Below are 27,793 nucleotides of genomic sequence, written 5' to 3'. Positions count from 1 at the left end.
CACAGGCAGATGAGTGGCTAACACCGCTCAATTTGACAGTTGGTAAAGTGGTGTGTGACAACGGTGCCAATCTGCTTAGCGCATTGAAACAGGGCAAAATCACGCACGTGCCGTGCATGGCACACGTCTTAAACTTGGTCGTGCAGCGATTCCTTGTCAAATACCCTGGGGTCCAGGACATCTTGCGGCAGGCAAGGAAAATCTCGGCCCATTTCAGAAGATCTTACACGGCCATGGCTCGCCTTGCTGACATTCAGCGGCGACACCATCTGCCGGTCAGACGTCTTATTTGCGATTGCCCGACGCGATGGAACTCAACCTTCTATATGCTTGATAGGCTGCTCCAGCAGAAACGTGCAGTTAACGTCTACCTGTATGAACTCTGCGAAAGAAACGGTTCTGGGGAGCTGGGTTTTTTTTCACCGCGCCAGTGGCTGCTCATGCGCGACACATGCAGACTTCTGCGGCCATTTGAGGAGATCACCAAACTGGTCAGTCGCAGCCATGGCGCCATCAGTGACATGGTACCTTATGCCTTCTTTCTGGAGCGTGCATTGCGTCGTGTCATTGATCAGGCTGTGGAGGAGCAGGAGCGGGAAGATGAGGAAGTCGCAATGCTGGATGAATTCCCAGGGGGGGCTACTCTATCTGAGACAAGTCAACAACAGGAGTCTGATGAGGAGTCAGAGGAGGATGGTGCCGGGGCGGATGAGCAGGAGCAAGAAGAGCATGCTTTAAACCTTTCTGGGATCCCTGTTGTGCGAGGATGGGGAGAGGAGAATGAAGAGGACGACATTATCCTGGATGATGAGCAGGAGCCAGGCCACCACACCGCTTCCACTTTAGTGCAAATGGGGGCCTTCATGCTCCAGTGTTTTAATAGGGACCCCCGTATAAAAAGCATGAGGGTCAAGGACCAGTACTGGGTGGCAACGTACTTAGACCCCCGGTACAAACACAAAATGGCGGAAATGTTACCGCCGTCGCAGAGGGCTGTCAGAATGCAGCACTTCCAGGCCTTGCTTCGAGAAATGCTGCATTCTGCTTTTGCGTGCGCTGGCAGAGGAGCAATTCCCACTCCCAGAGAAGGATTTGCGGGTACCAATCCAACAGCGCCTGCAAGAAGAGGCCGGTTTGAAGATGTGTTGGTGACTTCGGATATGAGGTCATTCTTTCAGCCGACCCATCGACAGGTGTCATCCGGATCCAGCATCAGGGAACGCCTAGACCGTCAGGTGTCCGACTACATTGGGTTAACGGCCGATGTGGACGCTCTGAGGAGTGATGAACCCCTAGACTACTGGGTGGGCAGGCTTGACCTCTGGCCAGAGCTTGCCCAATTTGCAATCGAACTGTTGGCTTGCCCCTCATCCAGTGTCCTGTCCGAAAGGACGTTCAGCGCAGCAGGGGGGATTGTGACCGATAAGCGTACTCGCCTAGCTCACCACAGTGTTAACTACCTCACATTTCTAAAAATGAATGAGGCATGGATCTCGGAGGAATTCAACACATGTGATCAGTAGACCATGTATATGTCTATAAACAATTTTTGGAATCAAGCACACAGACCTTCTTAATTCATTTGGCTCACTTCCCTGACCCAAAAAAGCACACCGTACTATATGCCCCTACCCTCCTCTTTGAAGAGGTTGAGCGGTGTCATATTTCTACTGGGGCTGCTTATTATGAGGGGTTCCCACCATCCCTGTGCTGTGCTGACTTCCTCCTGGGTGTTCTTATTATGAGGGGCTCCCACCATCCCTGTGCTGTGCTGACTTCCTCCTGGGGGTTCTTATTATGAGGGGATCACACCATCCCTGTGCTGTGCTGACTTCCTCCTGGGGCTGCTTACGGTGCTGCTGTCAGCGCTGTATGTCACGGAGCTGCTGTCAGCGCTGTATGTCACGGAGCTGCTGTCAGCGCTGTATGTCACGGAGCTGCTGTCAGCGCTGTATGTCACGGAGCTGCTGTCAGCGCTGTATGTCACGGAGCTGCTGTCAGCGCTGTATGTCACGGAGCTGCTGTCAGCGCTGTATGTCACGGAGCTGCTGTCAGCGCTGTATGTCACGGAGCTGCTGTCAGCGCTGTATGTCACGGAGCTGCTGTCAGCGCTGTATGTCACGGAGCTGCTGTCAGCGCTGTATGTCACGGTGCTGCTGTCAGCGCTGTATGTCACGGAGCTGCTGTCAGCGCTGTATGTCACGGAGCTGCTGTCAGTGCTGTATGTCACGGAGCTGCTGTCAGCGCTGTATGTCACGGAGCTGCTGTCAGCGCTGTATGTCACGGAGCTGCTGTCAGCGCTGTATGTCACGGTGCTGCTGTCAGCGCTGTATGTCACGGAGCTGCTGTCAGCGCTGTATGTCACGGAGCTGCTGTCAGCGCTGTATGTCACGGAGCTGCTGTCAGCGCTGTATGTCACGGAGCTGCTGTCAGCGCTGTATGTCACGGAGCTGCTGTCAGCGCTGTATGTCACGGTGCTGATGTCAGTGCTCTGTATTACGGTGCTGCTGTCAGTGCTCTGTATCTCCTGCACCCTCTTGTTTGCCTACCCTGGTCCCTGACCTTCCCTCTCCTCCATTGCCTTCATTAGCTCCATAGTCCTGAATTGTCAGAACAATTTCCCAAATAAAAAAAAAATGCTTGTAGTTATCGATCCCAAATTCACCTCATACATGTATTATGCTATTGTCCAGGTGGTGGGACTACGTGCTACCCCCTAATAATTACCCCGTGGCCGCAAATTCGACCTAAAGGTTTGCGAAATTCGCCTCCCATTGAAGTCAATGGAGCCCGCGGCGAACGGTCGTTTTCGCGAACGTTTGTGTCCGTTCGCGTTTCGCGTTCGCGAAACGTCCCGTCGGAAGTTCGTCCATCACTACGAACAAGGATCTGCTATGGACTTTGGGGGGACCCCCACTCCGTTTTTTCGGCGTAGGGATTCCCCTTTAAATCCATACCAGGTGATGGGGCTCGCGAGGTGTCAATCTCGCTGATGGAGGCGGCGACATTGACTTTCTTCACTAGTTCCCTCTACCTGGAGCCGCGTTCAAAATGAACGGACGTTACTCCATGTGTGGGCAAGTCCGTTCATTTCAAAAGTCCAGACGGGCGGATTGTCTGCCGGACTGCCAAGTCTGGCGGACAATTTTGAGTCAAAACTTCTTTCTAAGTCCGCCGGACTTTTGGGAACAAAAAGTCAGCCGGAGCCCACACACGGGCAGATTGTCTGGTGGAATCTGGTCCGCCAGATAATCCGATTGTGTGTACGCGGCATAAGAGGCCATCACATTTTGGAAGACCCAAACCTGGAACCTTTACAGTTACAAATAAAAGTGTAACTTTATCTCTATTGTTCTCTCTCCATTGTTCTGCTCTGTTTTACTTTATTTTATGCTTAACTGCAATATTTTATATGTTTTATCATGTTTGCTTTTCAGGTGTGTAATTCTTTTATACTTTACTGTTTACTGTGTTTTATTGTTAACCATTATTTTCTTTTTAGGTACGCCATTCAGCTGCAGCACTGATTTATTTATCTTGACAGCAACCGCATTTGCTCTCACGATATGTAAATCAGCGACTCCAGCAGTTAAAAAAAAGAACATATATGCTGAAGCATGGGGGCAGGGGTGGAGGGGCAATTTTCTCCTAACATTAGGGGTGGATTGCCCTCATGCTTCAGCATTTTTTTTTTAGGCACAGATTGCAATAAAAAAGTTGTTTTATTGAATTAATGTTTTATTGTTAGCATTGTATGCTTTTCAGGTACGCCATTCCGCTGCACCACGGATTTATTTATTTTGACAGCAACAGGGTTTGCTCTCAAGATACATAAATCAGCGACTCCAGCGCTGTAGGAGGTGATTTCACCACCACAGTTAAAAACAGTGCATGTATGCCTATCATTAGAAGTGGGTGGATACAGGGCGGTATTTTAATGGTGGGCATAACCATCCGATCAATCTTTTATCATTCAGCCCACAGGTTGCATGAAAAATAAGAACATTACAATATATGCCCAACAAGGACCAGCGACATACTTTGAGTGTTTATACCAGAATGATGCATGCAGGTTTAGGTATCATCTTGGTATCCTTCTTTTCAGCCGGCGGTAAGCTTTCATATAAAAGCAATTTTAGCAGCTAATTAGCCGCTAGACTGCTTTTACAAGCAGTGGGAGGGAACGTTCCTCCCCCTTCTGCCATTTTCCATAGCTTTCTCGGGCTCACCTGCTCCATAGTGGAACCTGAGAATGCGGCCGGTGGTTCTGCTAGCTGACCATAGACCTAGAGACCAGAATGGCTTCAATCATCTCTTTGGCCTAAGAAAACGGAAGCTACAAGCATTTCACGACTTCAGTTTCGCCAGAAATAAACAGCACCATTGGGAAATTGGGAAATCATCTTATCACACCGATCTTGATGTGATCAGATGCTTTGAGGGCAGAGAAGAGATCTAGAGTCTAATTGACCCCAATTTTTTCAAAAAAGAGTACCTGACACTACCTATTGCTATTATAGGGGATATTTACATTCTCTGTGTTAACAATAAAAATATTTTAAAAAAACATGGAAGTAACAGTGTAAAAATAAAATAAATAAGAAAAATAAATAATTAAAAAGCTAAAAATAAAGTACCCCTGTCCCCCCATGCTCACGTGCAAAGTCACATGCATGTGATGTATTACCGCGAACGTCAGATTGAGGGCAGTATACCTTCACTGTAAATCTAAAGTGGTAACCTGTAAAGGCTTTTAATAATGTATGTAGTTTGTTGCCGCTGCACGGTTTTAACCACTACAGCCCTGGAAGATTTGTCCTCTTTATGATCAGGCCATTTTTTGTGATTCGGCACTGCGTCATTTTCACTGACAATTGCGCAGGCGTGTGACTTTGTACAAAAGGAAAATTGATGTGCTTTTTTTCCCACAAATATGGCTTTCTTTTGGTGGTAATTGATCACCTCTGTGATTTATATTTTTTGCGCTATAAACAAAAAAAGAGTGACAATTTTGAAAAAAAAAAAACGATTTTTTTGAAAAACTAATTTCTTTCTCAGTTTAGGTCAATATGTATACTTATACATATTTACATATTTTTGGTAAAAAAAAAATCTCAATAAGAGTATATTGATTGGTTTTGCGCAAAACTTATTGTGCCTACAAAATAGGGGCTATATTTATGGTATTTTTATTATTAATTGTTTTTTTTTTTATTAGTGGTGGTGAGCTGCAATTTTTATTGGGACTTCGACATTGTGAGGGTCAGATCGGACACTTTTGACACTTTTTTGGGACCATTGACATACAGCGATCAGTGCTATAACAATGCCTTGATTACTGTATAAGTTACACTGGCAGGGAAGTTGTTAACAGTAGGGGGCAATCAAGGGATTAACTGTGTGTCCTAGGGAGTAATTCTAACTGTGGGGGGATGGGACTGCCTGGGTGAGGAGACAGATCATTGTTCATACATAGTGTGAACAACAGATCAGTTTCCTCTCCACTGACAGCACACAGATCTGCCTATTTAGATTGACAGATCTCCATTCTGTCTCTGTGTGGAGCGATCTTGGATGGCCATCGGTAATCGCGACCACCGGGCATGCCGCAGTATAACCACGGAGGCTGGTCATGAAATGGTTAAAGCATGTCATGTTTGATATCTATGTACTTGGCATAAGATCATCTTTTATATTTTACCAAACATTTGAGCAATATAGTGTGAAATTTTTTTTTTTTCGTGTAAACAAAAAGTGTCAGAAAGGGCTGCGTCTTTAAGTGTTTAGAAGAGTGGGTGATGTGTGGCACAACCTTCTAATGTTGTGCATAAAATGCCAGGACAGTTCAACCCCCCCCCCCCCCCCCCAATGACCCCTTTTTGGAAAGTAGACACCCCAAGCTAGGTATGTTGAGTCCATGGAATATTTTATATGTTACCACAAGTTTTGAAAAAATTACATACTTTTTTTGAGGTGCTATAATAAAAAGGGCAGTACTAAACCCCCACAAATGACCCCATTTTGGAAAGTAGACATCCCAAGGATTTTTTTTTTTTTGCACAAAGTTGTCACTAAATGATACATTGCTCGAACACGGCATGGGTATATGTGGTATTACACCCCAAAATACATTCTGCTGCCCCAAAATAAAACATTTTTTTGGGTGTCTACTTTCCAAAATGGGGTCATTTGTGGGGGTTTGGTACTGCCCTTCCATTATAGCACCTCAAGAAATGAGACAGGCAGTCATAAACTAAAAGCTGCTTAAATTGCAGAAAATATACCCTAGTTTGTAGACACTATAACTTTTGCACAAACCAATAAATAGACACTTATTTTTTTTTTTTACCCGAGACATGTGGCTGAATGCATTTTGACCTAAATGTATGACTAAAATTGAGTTTATTGTATTTTTTTTTATAACAAAAAGTTGAAAATATAACTTTTTTTCAACATTTTTGGTCTTTTTTCATTTATATCGTAAAAAATAAAAACCACAGAGGTGATCAAATACCAACAAAAGCAAGCTCTATTTGTGGGGGGAAAAAAAGACACAAATTGTATTTGCATACAGCATTGCATAACTGCACAATTACCAGTTAAAGCGGCTCAGTGCCAAATTGTAAAACATGCCCTGGTCATTAATGCCCTGTACACACGGTCGGATTTTCTGACAGAAAATGTGCGATCGGATCATGTTGTCAGAAAATCCATTTTGGAGTGTGGGCTCCATCTGACTTTTTCCATCGGATTTTATGACGCACAAAGTTTGAGAGCAGGATTTAAAAATTTCCAACAACAAAATCCGACCGTGTGTACAGGGCATAAGGGGACAAATCCTTCCAGGGCTGAAGTGATTAATTATCCTTTATCATTTGCTTTATCAATAATTTTATTTGTGTTGCAATTTTCATATTGATTTTGTGTTAACTTTTATTTTAACAAAAATATTTTTTTTTCAACTCTCTAATGCATGCAATAGGTAAATATAGATTTGAATTATTCATTATTTTCTAAAACTTTAAACTAATAATGTGAAACAATGTAACATACACCAGAACATAATGGAATCATCTTCTGGGAAACACATGCTGTATAACTGGTTCACAAACAAACATGACCAGAATTCTAATGCATTATGTAATATTTATAAATATTATTATATTAATTTATACATTAAACATTAGGGTATTTAAATAAAATTTATTTTGATAAACTGCAAAATAGTGAAGTGTCAGTTTACCCATGTAGTGGTTGGACAAGGAACCACAGAGTATTGGTGCTCTAAACTTAAATCACAATGAAAAAATATTTATGATTTAGTTCTAATAGAGTATTGTATGAGATGAGACGTGAACACCAAAGGTAGATCCCTATCCAGCAATGTCTCTCAATCATATTCAAGCTTTATATGGCAGCTTCATAGATGAAAATTTGGATGTAAAATGAGTTACACAGTCTGAGCCATCCAAAAGCAGTCAAGATTAATTTTTGATGTATATATCCAAAGGGTTATGCTTTTTCCCCTATGAGAAGAACAGGGTATAGATTACAAAATCAGAGGTCACATGTACAACATAGTAATAGTCCCACTACAGTTCTTTGCATGAGTTTGTCTTGTTACTTTTATAAAAATTTTATTTTAAAAAGTTTGTTGGTTACTTTATGTGAGAGGATTGGCGTAGTTGTTGATAACCACCACTGTTAACCTCTTGGCACTGGCGCCTCCCTTGAGGAAGTTTATGGCGCCGGGAGGTGGGTGCGGCTTAAGATCACATGACTGCTGTCACCGCGGTCACATGGTCTGAAAACTTTCAAGCTTTCGATTAGTCTACTGTACTAGGCGCCAAGAGGCTGCATATTTGCATATGGTCGGTGCCAAGGGATGCTGAAAATGATGAAAACATAAATGGAAACATACCCACTTGAATACTATACACCTTCTGTCCAGGCCACTTGTCAGATTTCAGCGTTGTCACATTTTGAATGAAATAAATTATGAATATCCTCCACGCTCTAATAAACTCAAAATGTGAAAAACAAATATTACAAAACTGAAATCATACAATGCTGTTATGAAGTGCTGCTACTTTAAATATTAACCATAAAACCAAAGTGAAGTTACAAAAATTGAATGTGACATATAAATCCACACACCAAATCAGTGATTCAGTGATCACAAAAACTTAAACTGTGCACAAAAGTCCAATAAAGGTCCTCTAAAAAAGTTATTCCATGCAGAGATATGATCCCCGGTGATGTCCTATTGGGAATACGTGTTCAGCTGAACTCGCACAATTTAATTCCCGCTGTCAGTGTGAACCTGGGCTAAGGATCAGTTGTTGAAAATCTCCTTAGTAAGAAACTCCACTTCTCCACCCCTTTGATGATCGGGAAACAACCCAATCCAGTCAGGCGGGAAAATTGATCAGCACTAATGCTGAGTATCTCTGCATGGAATCACTTTTTATTGGGCCTTTATTGGACTTTTGTTCACTGTTATTTAAGTTTTTGTGATCACTGATTTAGTTTGGTGATAGATATTTTGCGCTACTGTGGACTTACATCTACAGTTGTGCTCAAAAGTTTGCATACCGTGGCAGAAATTGTGAAATTTTGGCATTAATATTAAAAATATGACTGATCATGCCAAAAAAACGTCTTTTATTTAAGGATAGCAATTTACATGAAGCCATTTATTATCACATCGTTTTCTGGATCCTTTTTAAATCATAATGATAACAGAAATCACCCAAATGGTCCTGATCAAAAGTTGACATACCCTGCAATGTTTGGCCTTGGTACAGACACAGTAGGTGGCACACACAGGTTAAAATGGCAATTAAAGGGTAATTTCCCACATTTGTGGCTTTTTAAATCACAATTAGTGTCTGTGTATAAATAGTCAATGAATTTGTTAGCTCCCTGCAATGCACTGCACCACCTTATGTTGGGTCTGATGGCCTGGTATGGTTTAGTAGGGGGCGTTGCTCATTCCCCCCACTTTCCTGACCTGCCAGGCTACTTACTTGAATAAAGGCCTGGTATGGATTTCGGGAGTGACTCCATGCCATTTTTTATTTTTTTTGGTGTTTTTTTCTTTATTTTTCAATTGCAACCATGAGTCAATTTAATTGTGATTTGACAAATTTTTTTTCTTTAGAAATGTCATTTTTTGCTGCAGCATGTTCTATGCATGCTATAGACTTTACAGGCAGACTAAGGGGATCCCCAGGCACTATATTTAAAGGAATTTTTCATTTTTATTGTTGCACTTTAACCACTTTCAGACCGGACCATTTTGCTGGTAAATGACCAGAGGTCTTTTTACACTTTGGCACTGCGCTGCTTTAACTGGTAATTGCGCGGTCATGCAATGTTGTACCCAAACAAAATTTGCGTCCTTTTCTTCCCACAAATAGAGCTTTCTTTTGATGGTATTTGATTGCCTCTGCGATTTTTATTTTTTGCGATATAAACGTAAAAAGACCGCAAATTTTGAAAAAAAATGATATTTTCTACTTTTTGTTATTAGAAAAATCCAATAAACTCAATTTTAGTCATACATTTAGGCCAAAATGTATTCAGCCACATGTCTTTGGTAAAAAAAAAGTCAATAATTGTATATTTATTGGTTTGCGCAAAAGTTGTCACATCTACAAACTAAGGTACGTTTTCTGGAATTTACGCAGCTTTTAGTTTACGACTGCCTATCTCATTTCTTGAGGTGCTAAAATGGCAGGGCAGTATAAAACCCCCCCAAATGACCCCATTTTGGAAAGTAGACCCCCTAAGGAAATTGATAAGAGGCATGTTGAGCCCATTGAATATTTTATTTTTTTGCCTCAAGCGATTGAATAATGACAAAAAAAAAAATTTTTTTTTTTTTTTACACAAAGTTGTCACTAAATGATATATTGCTCACACATGCTATGGACATATGTGAAATGACACCCCAAAATAAATTCTGCTGCTTCTCCTGAGTACGGGGATACCACATATGTGGGACTTTTTGGGAGCCTAGCCGCGTACGGGGCCCCGAAAACCAAGCACCGCCTTCAGGCTTTCTAAGGGCGTAAATTTTTGAGTTCACTTCTCACTACCTATTACAGTTTTGAAGGCCATAAAATGCCAAGATGGCACAAAACCCCCACAAATGACCCCATTTTAGAAAGTAGACACCCCAAGCTATTTGCTGAGAGGCATGTTGAGTCCATGGAATATTTTATATTTTGCCACAAGTTGCGGGAAAATTACAAACTTTTTTTTTTTTTTTTTTTTTTTCACAAAGTTGTCACTAAATGATATATTGCTCACGCATGCCATGGGCATATGTGAAATGACACCCCAAAATAAATTCTGCTGCTTCTCCTGAGTACGGGGATACCACATATGTGGGACTTTTTGGGAGCCTAGCCGCGTACGGGGCCCCGAAAACCAAGCACCGCCTTCAGGCTTTCTAAGGGCGTTACAGTTTTGAAGGCCATAAAATGCCAAGATGGCACAAACCCCCCCAAATGACCCCATTTTGGAAAGTAGACACCCCTAAATTTAGGGGTACACTAGTGAGACTAGGTAATAAATGGCAGGTGCCCTGAAACTATAAAAAAAATAACTAACCAACCAGCGTCACCTGTAACAGTTATATGGTGATCACTGGTGAAAGGGTTAACTAGGGGGCAATTAGGGGGCTTTATGCGGTAGTATATGGGGGTCCCTGGCGCTATAAAAAGCTGCAGCGAACCTAAATACCTACCTGCCTAACTAGCGTCACCTGTGACACTAATACAGCGATCAGAAAAACGATCGCTTATTAGGCTGGGTTCACACTGGAGCGATGCGGGAACGCCACGAATGCGCGGCGGGTTCCCGCATCGCATGCCTCCCGGCGGCAGTTCACACTGCCCTATGCGAACTGCTGGGAGTGTCAGTGAAATGTTACTGACACCCCCAGATCAGTTCGCATATCGCAGTGCGATCTGCAAACTCGGATCGCATGGTGTGAACACCCATGCGATCCGATTCTGCTGCGGGCCAAAAAAAGGGTCCCGTGCGAATTTGCGGCGGGTGCGGCGGGTGCGGCGAATGGCTGAACTTGAATCGCACAGAGATCGGATGTGATTTGCACTGCAGTGCGGTGCGAATCACATCCGTTCTCATAAACCGCTGCAATGTGAACCCAGCCTTAGTGACACTGGCGACGGGGGGTGATCACGGGGTTAAACCTTTATTGGGGGGGTTAGGGGGGTACCTTAGAACTAAAGGGGGCTAACCCTAACTGCCCTAACAGTTATTAGTCACAAATGACACCCGCCGGGTGATCAGGGGGTTAAACCTTTATTAGGTAATAAATGGCGGGTGCCCTGAAACTATAAAAAAATAACTAACCAACCAGCGTCACCTGTAACAGTTATATGGTGATCACTGGTGAAAGGGTTAACTAGGGGGCAATCAGGGGGCTTTATGCGGTAGTATATGGGGGTCCCTGGCGCTATAAAAAGCTGCGGCGAACCTAAATACCTACCTGCCTAACTAGCGTCACCTGTGACACTAATACGGCGATCAGAAAAATTATCGCTTATTAGGCTGGGTTCACACTGGAGCGATGCGGGAACGCACGAATCCGCGGCGGGTTCCCGCATCGCATGCCTCCCGGCGGCAGTTCACACTGCCCTATGCGAACTGCTGGGAGTGTCAGTGAAATGTTACTGACACCCCCAGATCAGTTCGCATATCGCAGTGCGATCTGCAAACTCGGATCGCATGGTGTGAACACCCATGCGATCCGATTCTGCTGCGGGCCAAAAAAAGGGTCCCGTGCGAATTTGCGGCGGGTGCGGCGGGTGTGGCGGGTGCGGCGGGTGCGGCGAATGGCTGAACTCGAATCGCACAGAGATCGGATGTGATTTGCACTGCAGTGCGGTGCGAATCACATTCGTTCTCATAAACCGCTGCAATGTGAACCCAGCCTTAGTGACACTGGCGACGGGGGGTGATCACGGGGTTAAACCTTTATTGGGGGGGTTAGGGGGGTACATTAGAACTAAAGGGGGCTAACTCTAACTGCCCTAACAGTTATTACAGTCACAAATGACACCAATGCAAAAAAAAAAAAAAAAAAAGAAAAAATGACATTGGTGTCACTGTGACTGGGGGGCAGGGGTAATTGGGGGGGTGATCGGGGGGTAAAGGGGGGGTGTGAGTGTGCCTGGCATGTTCTACTGTGTGTGTAGAGTGTTGGTGCAACTCACCGATCCGCTCTCCTCCGTGTCGGAACGGAAAATACCGACACGGAGGAGAGAATACATCACTTCCTCTCCTGTGTTTACATTACAGGAGAGGAAGTGATGTCACCGGGGATTTCTATTCGTCGGGAGCGATCGCGAGGGGGTGGCCATGAATGAATGGCCGCCCCCTCGTCCCGGATCGCTCCCGGACGAAAACCGACCGCCGCAGGCACCGGGCGGGGGCCCGATCGGGCCCCCGACCCGCGGGAGGCAAGGGACGTACATGTATGTCCTTATGCCTGCCCGTGCCATTGTACCGACGTACATCGGCGTGCGGCGGTCGGCAACTGGTTAAGCATCATTAAAATCACTGCTCCTGAAAAAAACTATTGTTTTTAAAAATTATTTTTGCATTGATACATGTCCCCCAGGGCAGTAGGCGGACCCCCATACCCCTTTTATGGCCAATTACTTGCAAATAACCCTTCAAAATTGACACTTTTGATCCTACCATGGGGTTCACATTTGGGTTATAACTTTTCCCCTGTTCGGGAGTTCTGCTGCGAACCGAACATGGGGGGGTGTTCAGTGTTTATCCCATCTCTATTAAAAAGGAGTCTGTAACACTCTTCAGAGGTTTCTGTGATGTGAGGGACCATGGAACTCAGAATCCCTTGGGGAGGTTGGCAAAACCTTGTTTGAGCTCCACATGCACCTCCTATGTCTAATGTCACGTACACACGATTGGACTTTCCGGCAGATTTGCTCCAGCGGACTTTTTCTTCCCCAAATTCCGGTGGACCTAGAAATAAAACATGTTTTAAATCTTCCCGCTGAAAGTCCGAACTACAGCACCTGCCCGTGAGAATGTTTTCAGCGCGATCCTATCGCTCTTAGGTTTGGTACGTATGTTAAGGAAATCCCCTACGCCAAAAAAACAGCGATGGGGTCCCCCCAAAATCCATACCAGACCCTTATCTGAGCACACAGCTCGACTGGTCAGAAAAGGGGGTGGGGACGAGCGAGCACCCCCCCTCCTGAACCGTACCAGGCCCACATGCCCTCAACATGGGGGGGTGGGTGCTTTGGGGAAGGGAGACGCCCTGCGGCCCCCCCAACCCAAAGCACCTTGTCCCCATGTTTATGAAGACAGGGCCTCTTCCCGACAACCCTGGCCGTTGGCTGTCGGGGTCTGCAGGGGCTTATTGGAATCCAGGACCCCCCTTTAATAAGAAGGCCCCCAGATCCCGGCCCCCCACCCTATGTGAATGAGTATGGGGTACATCGTACCCCTACCCATTCACTTGGGGGAAAAGCGTCAATAAGAAACACACTACACAGGTTTTTAAAGTAGTTCATTAGGCAGCTCCGGGGGTCTTCTTCTGACTTTGCCGGTCTTCTTCCGACTTCTCCACGCTTTCTGCTAGTGAAATGATTTGAGCTTTGTGACATGGTGCATTATCATTCTGGAAGGAGCCATCATAAATTGGGTACATTTTAGTCATAACGGGATGGGCATGGTCAACAACAATATTCAAGTAAACTGTTGCGTTTAAACAATGCTCAGTTGGTACTAATGGCCATTACTGCGTTTTAACATTCGACTCCTATAGAATTCCATAAGGGTTCAGATTCCACACCCGAGCCGAACCCAAGTACATTTGGCTCATCACGAGATCTGGAGCCTACTCTGCAACTCTTCTCAGTTGTGTTGTCAACTACTCAGCAAATGACAACTGATGACTGGGCTGGAAATTACCGTATATACTCGAGTATAAGCCGAGATTTTCAGCCTCTTTTTTGAGGCTGAAAGTGCCCCCCTCGGCTTATACTCGAGTCATCGCTGTCTGTCTGCCCGATCAGCGTGTCGAGCAGACAGACAGCGGCCATTCTAGGATTCAAAGGCCGCGCCTCCGTCTCCGCCTTCGCCTGTGATAGGCGGAACACTGAATTTCCCAGCAGTCTGTGTTCCGCCTATCACGGACGTCCTCTCATCCTCGTCCGTAGTATGAGGATGAGCGGACGTCCATGATAGGCGGACCACTGACTGCTGGGAAATTGAGTGTTCCGCCTATCACGGACATCCGATAGGCGGAACACTCAATTTCCCAGCAGTCAGTGGGAAATTGAGTGTTCCGCCTATCACCGACGGAGGCGCGGCTTTTGAATCCTAGAATGGCCACCGACGAAGAGCTGCGGGACGGGCCGGGACGCAGGCCGGGACGGGACGCAGGCCGGGACGCAGGCCGGGACGGGACGCAGGCCGGGACGGGACGCAGGCCGGGACGGGACGCAGGCCGGGACGGGACGCAGGCCGGGACGGACACAGGCTGGACGGACACAGGCTGGACGGACACAGGCAGGCTGGACACAGGTAGGCTGCACGGACACACACACACACACACACACACACACACACACACACACACACACACACACGGATGCATGCACACACAGGGATGGATGGACACACACGGATGCATGGACACACACACACACACACACACACACACACACACACACACACGGATGCATGCACACACACAGGGATGGATGGACACACACACACACGGATGCATGGACACACACACACACACACGGATGCATGGACACACACACACACGGATGCATGGACACACACACACACGGATGCATGGACACACACAGGGATGGACGACACACAGGGATGGACAGGCATGTCTCACCCTCGGCTTATACACGAGTCAATAATTTTTTCCAGTTTTTTGGGGGTAAATTGGGGACCTCGGCTTATATTCGGGTCGGCCTATACTCGAGTATATACGGTACTCAGCAACTCTATTCAGTTGTGTTTTAACCACTTGCTGACACACTGGCAGGATCAACAGGTATTTGTGACACCAGGGGAAAACTATAAGTAAAGACACATTTTAAGTATGAGGCCACGTTTCTACCATAAAAATTAGTGTAGTTTCCAAAGATACTGTCGACTTCTCAGATCTAATACGCCTTTACTAGAGAGCTCAGATGCATATTTAATTCTATTACTCAAAACACGATGGTGGGTATCCACAGGTTTTAAGGCAAGCTATTAAAAAAATGATTGCCAAAAATCAGGATAAATGACTTTAATATTATTAATAATTACCACTATAAATTGTTCCTTAAAGAAGAGCTTCAGCTTTATCATAAAAATGGCAACAAAGGCACCATAAATTGATATTAAAGGTTTCTTTAAAAAAAATAATAATAATACACATGTCATACTTACCTGCTCTGTGCAATAGTTTTGCAAAGAGCAGCCAAATCCTCTTAATCTGGGGTCTCCCGCCAGCACTCCTGGATCCTCCTCTTCAGGGAGTACCCCCCATAGGAAGTTGCTTCTTATGGGGGCACTTGTGCAGGCTCACTTCTGAGCTGCTTATCTGCATCCATTGACACAGACCAGGCAGCTTTGTCCCTCCCCTCATCACAGCATATGATTGACGGCAGCGAGAGCCAATGACTCCTGCTGCTATCGATCTGCCCTGAAAGGAGGGCTAGAGCTAGTAGAGCCTGGGCTCTCAAGCACAGTGCTGGATCACGAATGGGCTCAAGTAAGTATAAGGGGGGGGGGGGGCAGGGAGATTCTGTTACACAGAAGGTTTTTTTACATTAGGATTTTACCATAAAATGCATTAAAGTTAAAAAACCTTTAGGCTTTAGAACCAGTTTAAGGGTGCATTCACACCTGCAAATTTACCCGACGTGGATTACATGTGCAAATGCCAGAAGGGGTTCTTGTAGATTAGCTGCAGGAGACATCCCATTGAAAGCAATGAGAGGTTGGTGGCTCCTGCAGCTAATCACTGCTACTCATATGTAATTGTTCATGCACAGTCACATGTGAGTGATCGGCCTTGAACGTAGGCAGTCTGCATCCAGGGCCAATCATTCGCATTTTATCGCTGCATGAGTGATTACATGCAAGTGGCCACAATTGGCTGCAAGAGACACCAGCCTCCCATTACTTCAATGGGACTGTCTCCCACAGCTAATCGCCAGGAGCCCCCGCTGGGGTTCTCACTGTAGTCAGCGGCTGGACAGTGCATTTGCAGGTGTAAATGTGCCATTAGAAATATTTAGTAATGGCAATCTACAGACATATACTTATAGAAAATTTCAGTCTTTATATTGTTTGCATACCTTCTTTTACTGTTCCTCCCTATTCTTATCATTTTTTCTAGGTGTAGTACCCTCCTAGGATGCTAGGTAGTTTTAGAAATACAGTAAATGAGACCCGCACCTTCCTAATCCTAACCCTTTATAACACAGCTCAAAAAACTTTACACACAAATAAAATGCTGTACATTTTCATATTAAGTGCAAGTGCAGTCAAAAAGTGGCAAGTGTTGTAAATCTTCTAAAATAAAGTGAAGCAATCCTTGTCATTCCACTGCAAAGCTTGCTTCACTCTGTGTCAAATGCCCTGTGCCCTTTCTGGGACCCAACTCACCACATGGTGTTGACCACCTGAGCTTCCACTAAGGTAGGTCAAAAACACTGGATTACAGTCTCGCTGTGTATGGCATTTTCCCAAGTTCAATATATATGGAATGTCTCATGCCCATACAGGATAGGAATCAAGCAGAGTAAAGGCTCATAGCATAATATAGTTTATTAAAATCTTCATTATAAACAAAAGAATCACACTCACAGTATTTGATGCCTTATCTGGTACCCTGGAATCATCTGACAAAGCTCAATAGTTGATCGCCACCGTTCCAACCAGCATGGGAGCCAGCATGCATTCCATAAGACAGAAGTGGCGCGTGAACCTGAAGTCACTTGCCTCTACGCGTTTTGTCACATCCAGGTCATCATCAGACGTGTCTTCCTTTCGCCATTGGGTTCTCTTCTGTCTAGCTTGCCACAGTGCCCTACAGGGCATTGGGAAGGCTAGTTTCGGGCCAGCACAGATGGAGGTGACATCATCGCAGTCAGATATTACTTTCTAATTGATGGTGTCACCCCTCTGGCGGGTGTCACCTGGGTGCGACCCACACCCACATAGTGACGCCACTACCAGGAAGTGGAAAACACTAATTGTAAGTAAAAGCAAAAAAAGTGTGTGTTTCCCTATTGAATGCAAGATGATTTTTTTATCAGCCTGCAGAGCTGTATGCTGGTGTGATTTTTAGTAAAAGAGGGGGAAAGGTCTGCTTTAAAGAATCACTTATCTGTACTCATCCTTTGTTCTAGAACATTAAAACTGATTAGGGACATCATCGAGATGTTCTGCACAGTTTATCACAGCCAATCTGTTCAGTTTCATTTCAGCTGAAAAAGGTGTAATGATAAATTGTGTAATGGGTGCTAATTGACAAGATGAAATAAAGTGATTTTATCTTCAGCTAAGAAGGGATTTGTTTATACTAGCGTGGAATTCGACAGTTTCTTTAAACGAATTGAGCTGCATATTATAATTTTATTGATCAGTCAAATGGCTTGATTGTGAATTCCAGAATATTCAATTTGAATATGAATGCAACTGGCTTATTATTATTATTATACAGGACTTATATAGAGCCAACAGTTCGCCTAGCGCTTTACAACATGAAGCAGACAGTGCAGTTCAGAGGGCCCTGCTCATTACAATCTACGAGATATGGTAACACTTTGAAAAAGGTTTCTATCTATGATAAATGTTAGAGCACGTGATCATACAAATACTAAGAAATTCTGATTGAAAGGCTGTCCTAACTATTGTAGCTTTCAATTCATAACACAGTGGATCAGTCTAATGGAATCAGTCTGACTAAGCATAAATGTTGGTAGGACAATTTTAAAAGCTTACCATACAATCTATTTTCCATATCTGAAAGATACAGATATTGAGTTGTATATTTTTATAATGAACTACAAGAACTATTGTATAACATTCACCACAATTACCCAAGTTCCTCATTTTAGAAGGTCATCCCAAAAGTACCCTTGCCACCTCATTTCAGTAATACACTGTAATACATGTATAGATGATAGATAGGTTTGGCAATATTTCTTCTGCCATCTGCAGAAGAACCTGACCAGAATTTCCAGATGATTTCCAAAAAATAAAAATTACCATTACCCAACCATGGAAGATTATAGGAAATAATTCATATCATTCAGTGTTTTGACTATATGTTTTTTTCGTCATGACATCCATGTTGGGTCCATACATGTGCTAGGAGTGGGGTAGGTCTTAAAGCATTATTAAAACCATAACCAGAAATATTTGAGGAGAGGGGGTGTTAGACAGACTAGCAGATTTAAGTATGCTAAGAAATTGAAGACAAACTCCAGCTAATACTTCATAAGCAGTGACAGCAAACTGCTTGTTTTCTTTTGGGAGAAGGGTTTTACATAAATACATAAAAGCTGGCCATTGTATGCACCCCTGTCAGTGTGTTAAATGGTTTGTCTTATCTCTGTAATGCATACATTCTGCTGGAGAGCTTGTTCTGTTGAAAAAACATAGATTTTCTGGCTGGACCCCCCGTTGAAAATACAATAAAGAAAGCATAGAAAAACAGAAAAGTGATGGCAGGAAAAACGGCAGTGGCCCATCAAGTCTGCCCATTAAACCCCAAACCCAAAGCCTAAAAAAAGAAAATGAATGCAGCCATAACATGTAAGAAACAGTAAGCTGTAATATAATAAATTATTGTTTTGTGGTTTAATACCAAATCCAATACAGGAACTAAACCTCCTATTCTTCTAGAGCCAAGGAAGCTGCCATGTTAGTTTCTGTTTTATCTGCAGTTGCCACGATGCTGCACATGTGATCAGTTATGACACCATCCATTTGATGGCTTGACAGTTCGGTTGAAAGTACAACACACATAGTAAGTAAAATAGTGACAGTTAGCATTCACTGCATGCTTTAATGGTAACTGTTTTGGGAAACCATTAAATCAAGGGGTTTAGTTCCGCTTTAATCTATAACAATAGGGACAGGCTAAGAGAAGGTTTAGGGTTAACCCTAAATCACAGAATTAGACTAGATGCCTCTGAAAGTCTTACAATATATAGTTGGATATATTTAGTTTCCTGCCTTAGATCTTTTTCATTAAATACAGATTGTAGCTAAATATGCGGAAATATATGGTCTTTGATTCAGCTGTATGGTCAATGCATACTTCCAGTAGAAAAATATCAATTAACCCTCCTGACTTATTTCAAAGTAGTGTAATTATAACAACATGTCTCCGTTAGATGGCCACCCATACTTAAGTCTTTTTGAATGAATATAAATAACTGAATATAAAAATAGCTTTAATAAAATGACCTTAGTTTCTGACATTAATGCCTTGTACACACGGTCAGACATTCCAACCACAAAATCCGTCGGATTTTTTCAGATGGATTTTGTCCTAAACTGGTGTTGCATACACGGTCAGACAAAGTTGTCGGAAAATCCGATCGTTCGGAACCTAATGACATTTGTTCGTTACGATGAGACTCTGTTGAGGCTAGTAGCCAATAGCTTTGGTCTCGTAATTTTATTTGAGCATGCGTGGCACTTTGTCCAATCAGAATTCTCTACAAACGATCGAAAAAAGTCCGATCTGATTTTTTGGTTGGTAAATTTGAGATCCTGCTCTCAAATGTTTTCCGTCTGTATTTCCGACGGAAAAAGTCAGATAGAGCCCACACACGATTGGATTTTCTGACAATAAAATCCAATCAGACCTTTTCCGTCAGAATGTCCGACCGTGTGTACAAGGCATTAGATGCTGAAATAATAAAGTATAATATCATTAAAACAATAATTAAAACATTAAAAATTTTGATAGAATTTGAGATGGTATTGTTGATAACATTATGAATTGTTAAATGTTTTTCTTTTATTTAATGTCAAATTAACTGGCATACATACAAAAGTATTAGGGATGTATAGCAGTGTTAGTGCAATCGACTTAAAGCAGGAGTCACGCAAACATTTTTTTTTAAATTTAGCAGATACAAATACTGCAGCTGCTGACTTTTAAAATAAGAACACTCACCTGTCCCAGGGTCCAGCGATGTCGGCACCCGAGACCGAACCACCACTCGTTCCTTGGATGCTGCTGTCGCCATCTTTGGTATGGAAATCAGGAAATGAAGCCTTGTGGCTTCACTTTCCGGTTCCCTACTGCGCATGCGCGAGTCACGCAGCTCAATCCGAATGGTCCCTGCTGTCTCTGAGACCCGTGTGTGTCCCAGCAGACAGTGCGGCAGGACGAGAAGAGGCATAGACTTCTGTGGGAGTCTGTGCCCGGAAGTGGGTGCAAATACCTGTCTTAGACAGGTATCTGCACCTCCCCTCTACCCTGAAAGGTACCAAATGTGACACCGGAGGGGGGGAGAGTTCCAAAAAGCAGAGGTTCAATTTTTGTGTGAACCTCCGCTTTAAAGTGTTTGTTAACCCTTAACCTTAAAGCAGATTAAACAGCACAGTGCTTGTGCTATGTAATCTGCCCTTCTCTAAACTGTACAAAAAAAACTTGGTGATCCTGCCACTTCCTCTCTGCGCTGACCAGGAAAATCAGGGCTGCTGAGCCCTGACCACCGTGGTCAGTTTACGTCCCTCATCCATAGCCCTGCTCTGCTCTCGGCTCTCCTCTCTCCCCCTCACCCCTCCTCCCCGCCTGTCAGCTCTGTGTTCTGTGTCTCTGTCTCAGCCCCCCCCATCCCGCCACTATTTGTATAAATACAATTTTATATATGGTCACTGCCAGCCCCTCTATTATAGTTAGGCATAGCATACTGTGTTAGTCTTTTATAAAAAAAACAAGGCTTGTAAATAGAAATTTAGCGCAATCTTCAGGCCGGTCACGTAACTCTTGGCCAATTTCCAGGGCTACTACAGGAGGGGTTGAGTGGCCATGTGACCTCACCGTCTGATGTCAGAGGGAGATCTCAGCCCCTCCTGCAGTAGCCATGTATCGGAGGTATGCAGCGGCCACGTGTCACGTGACCGGCCTGAAGATTGCTCTAAATCGTGTTCTATGCCTGCCTATAATAGGGGAGCTGGCAGTGATTTGTATGTTTGGGTTAACAAAAAACTTTAAAGGCTGCCTTCTGTTTAGAATTTACCCTTCGGGAACAGTATCATTTTTGGGATTATTTAATAGAGGAATAAATAAAAATAAAAATGCTGGGCTGCCAATTCATAGAAATGCTACCCTACAGCAAAAAATACATCACCATTAATGAATAAGTGTAATATATAATGAGCAATAAATAATAGATAGTCCAATAAAAATTCAAATGATAATAGTTAATAAAAGTGAATAAATGTGACTTCCAGCTTTAATAATTCTACAATCTTCTTCCCAATCACCTCAGTGCTCTCAGTGCCCTCAACTTAATGGTGTAGTATATATGCATGTATAATCATAGCCAGCTAACTTTTCAGATTTGCATTCTGGGATTCCAGGTGTCTCTGTAGTATGTTCTCCAACTCACTAGGGTGTTCTTGTAGACTTAGAGGCTCCTCCTTAGTAATGGGGTTGTGGTCCCTTTAAGAATGTTTGGCTCATGTGCTATTAGGTACTTGTATATCATGTGGAACAGAGGGGATAGCCCAATAGTATAGTATGTTTAAAATGCACTTTATTACACTCTAAAATATTCTTCCTGTTATGACGTAACTTCTGGCCCACTCCCCTACAGGCTCCTCTCTACACGTTGTGTCACAAAGCATGTGACTTTATCAGGACAAAACGTGTTTCCCTGATTTGATACTAGAACACGATTGATAGTGCAGGAGTTACACAATTTCATACACATTTGATTTATTATTTACTAAAGGAGTTTATTTACTAAAGGAGAAATGAATTTCTTCATTTAAAAATTGGAAAATTAGAGGATTGGTTTAATGACTTGAAAATCGATACATTCTTTGAGTAAATATTCTCAGCTACTGTAAATCAGGCTTAATGTGATTCGGTCCCTACAGGGGGCTAAGGGCGGCCCATCCATTAAGGGCGCACAGGCGCCGCCACCTCTGTCCAGTCAGCCTTTCTATGACTAATAGCACGAATCTATCCATGGCCGCTGCTGCCACCTCTTATTAAGGCGTCCAGTCCATTTTTTTCCAGCAGTGTTTTTTTTTTTTGGAGCACTTGATTAAAGCCACAGGCTCTATTAGGCTTCAAAAAAGGTGGACTCAGAATGCAGAGCATTGCATTCGCAGTCCACCCAGATGTGTTAGAAAAGCACTGAACCGCCTTTCCGCCAATCAAGTAACGTGGGTCTAGTACTCATTATCCGATTGGCTGAAGGCAGAGGTGCTCTGATTGGATGCCTAGCAAAAAAGAACAACAGAGGAGGGGGGAAGCATGAAGGACATAGGAGCCGTCCCACAGCTCGCCGTCGTCACCTGCTGGCTGACCCGCCACTAAGATGGGGTAAGTACCGGGCAGACAGCAGGTGGGCGAGGGTCACAGTGGTGGCATTTGATGGGCACAACTGGGGCCATTTTATGGACATGAGTGGCTGCATTTGATGGGGCACAATTGGCTGCATATGATGGACACAAGTCTCTGCATATGATGTGTACAAGTGGCTGCATATGATGGCCCTGATGGGCACAAGTTGCTGCATTTGATGGGCACATGTGGCTGCATATGTGGGTTGTAGATAGTAAGGGGGCGCTATTATAATAAACATTAAGTGATACCAATAAAGTTCTCTTAGTGCTTAATAATACCGCAGGTATCTCACAAGTCGTATCTCATGCCACTAGAGGGAATGAGCGTATCAGACCGGGTGAGTTGGAAACTAGCGGTGCCGCTACTATTACGACGAAACGTACGTCGAGGTGCATCCCGGTCACATCATTTGGTCAGAACTTTCGGTTCCCGAGATCCAGGGGGTGGAACGCATGCCAATTCAAGCAGCAGAAGCGTCATGGTTAGTTTCCAACTCACCTGGTCTGATACGCTCATTCCATCTAGTGCCGAGGCAAGACACTTTTAAAGTAAGAGGCCATTTGGCTATTTTTGTTTTTTATGCTATTTTAAATAAAACAATATTATGCCATGGTCCCGTTCTCTCTATATTTTTTTCTGAGCAATCGTGGATTGAAACATCACTCCTGGTACACCTAAGCAGAGTTTCTCCATCAAGGTCGGCAGCTCTTTAAACCTGCCAAAGCTTCACCTGACCTATCTTTTTAAATAAAGGGGTCATGGTGAGTCGGTGAGTAGGCTACTTACCAAAATTCACCGGATGACGTGTTTGTGCAATTTCTCCTAAGCGGTGACGGGGCACAGGATTTACTCCACTTCAGTTTCACGTCTTTTGAGTATATGGACACTTTTTGAGTTGATTGATTTAATTTATTAAATGTATATTGAAGCATGTATTGATTTGTGACATACCTGCGGTATTATTAAGCACTAAGAGCGTTTTATTAGTATCACTTAAGGTTTATTATAATAGCGCCCTCTTACTATCTATAACCCACATCTCACGAAGGCAGTCTTTGCACTTTGAGGGGAGCAGCTTAAATAATATTACATTTTTTTATAATTTTAGTCTAAGCGCGGGGTATTCCATTTTCTTTTGGTTTATTCACGTGGCTGCATAAGATAGGGAAAAGTGGCTTCATTTTATGGGCACAAGTGTCTGCATATGATGGGCACAATTGGCTGCATTTGATGGGCACAGTGGCTGCATTTGATGGGCACCATGGCTGCAATTGATCTGCACAATGGCTGAATTTGATGGGCACAGTGAGCCTGCAACTGATGGTTTTTTTTCAGTATTATTCGGTTTGCGCCCCCCCCCCCCAAAAAAGATTTTTGAGCGCCAGCCGCCACTGCAGGGGGCACTTCCAAACAGAAGGCAACCTATAAAAAGAGTAAATTTTTTAGCCTTTCTGGTGGCTTATGTTTTTAAAAGCCACTGCTTCTTTGTACCCAGCTGCTGCATAAATTCGACCCTTTGTGTGGGTAAAATACATGTTTTCCCCCCTAGTGGTTCCTCCTTATAGCTCATATATTCTAGAGTGATGAACGAGCTAGAGGGAGAAACCGCAATATGCAACAGGGAAACTGACACTTTTCACCTGAAATTTGCTTTTTTGCTATATAATTACTTGTATTGATCTGTCTTTGTCATTGTTGTGTTTTAGTGCTACTATTCTCCTGTAGCTACCTGTCTTTTTGCACTCACTTCAGCATTGGCTGCATATTACCAGCTTTTACATGGCAGCAATGCTGGATTATACCAATAGAATAATCACTCATAGCCAGCAGTTTGGTGATAGGGTGACAAATACACAGTTGGGAGAAAGTTGTCACCTCATACCAGTTAGTGCCTGAACAAGGGCTGGCATGGCAGGATCACCAGGTATTCTATTCCTGAAAGTTGCAAATGTATGAAGGCTTTGAATCTGCAAGGTTGTTTCCCTTAGTAAGGATGGCAGCACCTGCACCCAAAGCCGATGGACAAATCGGCTAGAGGTGCCGACATCACAGGATACCCGGACAGGTAAGTGTCCTTATATTAAAAGTCTGACTATATATTTTTTAATATAAGCTGAAACTCCGCTTTAAGTTAGGCTGAAAAGTTAGTGTAATGGAGGAGTTTCCATTACATTGATTGTGCCAAGGTTTGTATATGTCTTTTATGCTGCGTACACATGATCAGATTATCTAGCGGACAATCCGCCATACTTTGCAGCATAGGTCCGCCGGACTTTCCGAACGAGTGGACTTGCCCACACACGCCCACACACAACCGGCGATGTCCCTAGTTGCTAAAGATGCAGGTTAAGGGCTTGCCACACATATGCTACAGTCCTTGTAGCCACACAATAAGCTTTACTTACTGTGCCACAAGTGAAAAGTCTAATGCCGCGTACACACGATCAGATTATCTGGCGGACCAGAGTCTGCCGGACAATCCGCCTGTGTGAGGGCTCCGGCGGACTTTTTGTTCCCAAAAGTCCAGTGGACTAATGCCTCATACACACGATCAAACAATCTGGTGGAAAAGACAATCCGCCCATGTGTAGGCTCCGGCGGACTTTTTTTACCCAAAAGTCCAGCGGATTAAGAAAGTAGTTTTGCACTCCAATTTGTCCGCTGGACTCGCATTTCGGTGTGCCAGTCCACCGTACTTTTGAAATGAATGGACTTTTCCCGCCCGGAGAAAAGTCCGCTCATTTTGAGCGCGGCTCCAGGTAGCCGGGGCCAGCGAAGGAGGCGCCGCTGGCCCCGTCACCTGGTATTAACTTAAAGGGGAATCCCTACGCCGAAAAATCGGTGTGGGGGTCCCCCCCCTAGGTCCATATCAGACCCTTATCCGAGCACGCTACCCGGCAGGCCAGGAAGAGGGGTGGGGACGAGTGAGCACCCCCCCTCCTGAACCGTACCAGGCCGCGTTCCCTCAACATGGGGGGGGTGCCTTGGGGAAGGGGGGGCGCGCGGCTCAGGAGGCTCAGGAGGTGGGGGGCCGCTCGCTCGTCCCCACCCCCTTTACTGGTCCTGGACCTAGGGGGGACCCCACGCCGATATTTTGCTGTAGGGATTCCCCTTTAAGTCCATACCAGGTGACGGGGCCAGCGACGCCTCCTTTGCTTAGTCCTGGCTACCTGGAGACACGCTCAAAATGAGCAGACTTTCCTCCGTGTGTGTGGGCGAGTGCTTTCATTTCAAAAGTACGGCGGATAGTCCGGTGGACTTAGTACTCTGTATTAGTCCGCCGCAAAAGTACCGTGTGTGGGCAGGTAGCTCGTTCGAAAAGTCCGGCGGACAGTCCGGCGGAAAGTCCACCAGACTAAGTCCACCGGATAGTCTGCTACGTGTGTACGCGGCATTAGAAAGAAGTCTTGATTCAAAATTGTCTGCCGGACTCAGCAGACCGGCGGACAATCCGCCCACCTGTGTGCTAGTCCGTCGGACTTTTGAAATGAACGGACTTGCCCACACACGGAGTAAAGTCCGTTCATTTTGAACGTGACTCCAGGTAGATGGGCCTAGTGAAGGAAGTCAATGTTGCCGCCTTTATCTGCGAGAATAACACCCCGCGAGCCCCGTCGCCTGTATGGATTTAAAGGGGAACCCCTTGCCCTCAACATGAGGGGTGCTTTGGGGAAGGGGGGCCCTGTGGCCTCTCCACCCCAAACCACCTTGTCCCCACGTTGATGAGGACAAGGGCCTCTTTCCGACAACCCTGGCCGTTGGTTGTCAGGGTCTGCGGGCGGGAGGCTTATCAGAATCCGGGAGCCCTCTTTAATAAGGGGGCCCCCAGATCCCGGCCCCCCACCATATGTGAATGAGTATGGGGTACGATGACCTGGGGGGAAAAAAGTGTTAATAAAAAAAAACAACACAGGTTTTTAAAATACTTTATTAGACAGTTCCAGGGGTCTTCTTCCGTCTTCGGGGGTGTTCTCGCCGGACTCCTCTGCTATCTTCTGCTCTTTTACTGCTAGCTCTTTTACTAGTGGAGGAGGCTTTCTCCTTCACCATCGCCGCCATCTGGGGTTCTTCTTCTGACTTCGGGGGTCCTCTTCTGACTTCGGGGGTCTTGTCCCGCTCTTCGGTTCTTCTTGCTGGGCCTCCGTTATCTTCTTGCAGCTCTTTTACTAGCATTGAGCCGGTCTTGTCGCTGTCGCCTTCTTCTTCTTCCTTCTTCTTCTCTTCTTCTTCTCTTCTTCTTCTTATTCTTCCTTCAGATGTTGACACAATGCTTTCTCCGGCCATAATGGCAGGGACGCGTTGTGCGGCGACTTATATAGGCATAAGGGGTGGGGTCACGGCGGACAATTTTGAATCAAGACTTCTTTCTAACTTTTGGGAACAAAATGTCCACCGGAGCCCACACACGGGCGGATTGTCCAGCAGACTCAGAATAATCCGATCGTGTGTATGCGGCATTAGACTTTTGCTTGTGGCACAGTAAGTAAAGCTTATTGTGTGGCTACAAGGACTATAGCATATGTGTGGCAAGCCCTTAACCTGCATCTTTAGCAACTAGGGACATCGCCTGAACTGATTCATTTCCTGGATGGGCATTTACAGCCTTGTAAACAAGGGCACAGGGATAGTGGCCAAATTTACATCACCAGGTATACCCTTTGTTACAGGTATACCCCTTTGTTTACATTACAGATGGTAGGTCGGAAGCTGTTATTAGCCTCCAGCAGTTAGCAGGATCAGATGTGTTCATCGGTCTGTAAGTTTGTTTGTTTTTTTGGCAAATCGGCAGGTATCATTCATTTTGATTGTTCTGGGTCTGCATCACATTGACAATAGATTTACATCAAAGGAATTTTCCTGGGGGAGAGGTGTTATTTTTTAATAAAAGACTTGTCAAAAAGTGGGTACTATGGATCCCTCACTCATTCACATGGGAGGCAGGCTTGTATCTGAAAACCCCTTATTTTCAAAGAGGACTTTCAGATTCCAGTAAACCCACAAACCCACAAAACCACTAGGCCAGGCTGTAGGCTTGGATAACAGTCTTGTACGGATTTGGGAGGATAACCCATGCTGTTTTTTGTTATATTGGGGCCCCCCTTGACATTGATACTAGACCCGCATCAAGGATATGCATCTGGCATCATG

Source organism: Lithobates pipiens, unplaced genomic scaffold (assembly GCF_037356315.1).
Source record: "Lithobates pipiens isolate NorthernLeopardFrog02 unplaced genomic scaffold, aLitPip1_a1.2 Scaffold_19, whole genome shotgun sequence".
Lineage (NCBI taxonomy): Eukaryota > Metazoa > Chordata > Amphibia > Anura > Ranidae > Lithobates > Lithobates pipiens.
Note: the sequence above shows the minus strand (reverse complement) of the source record.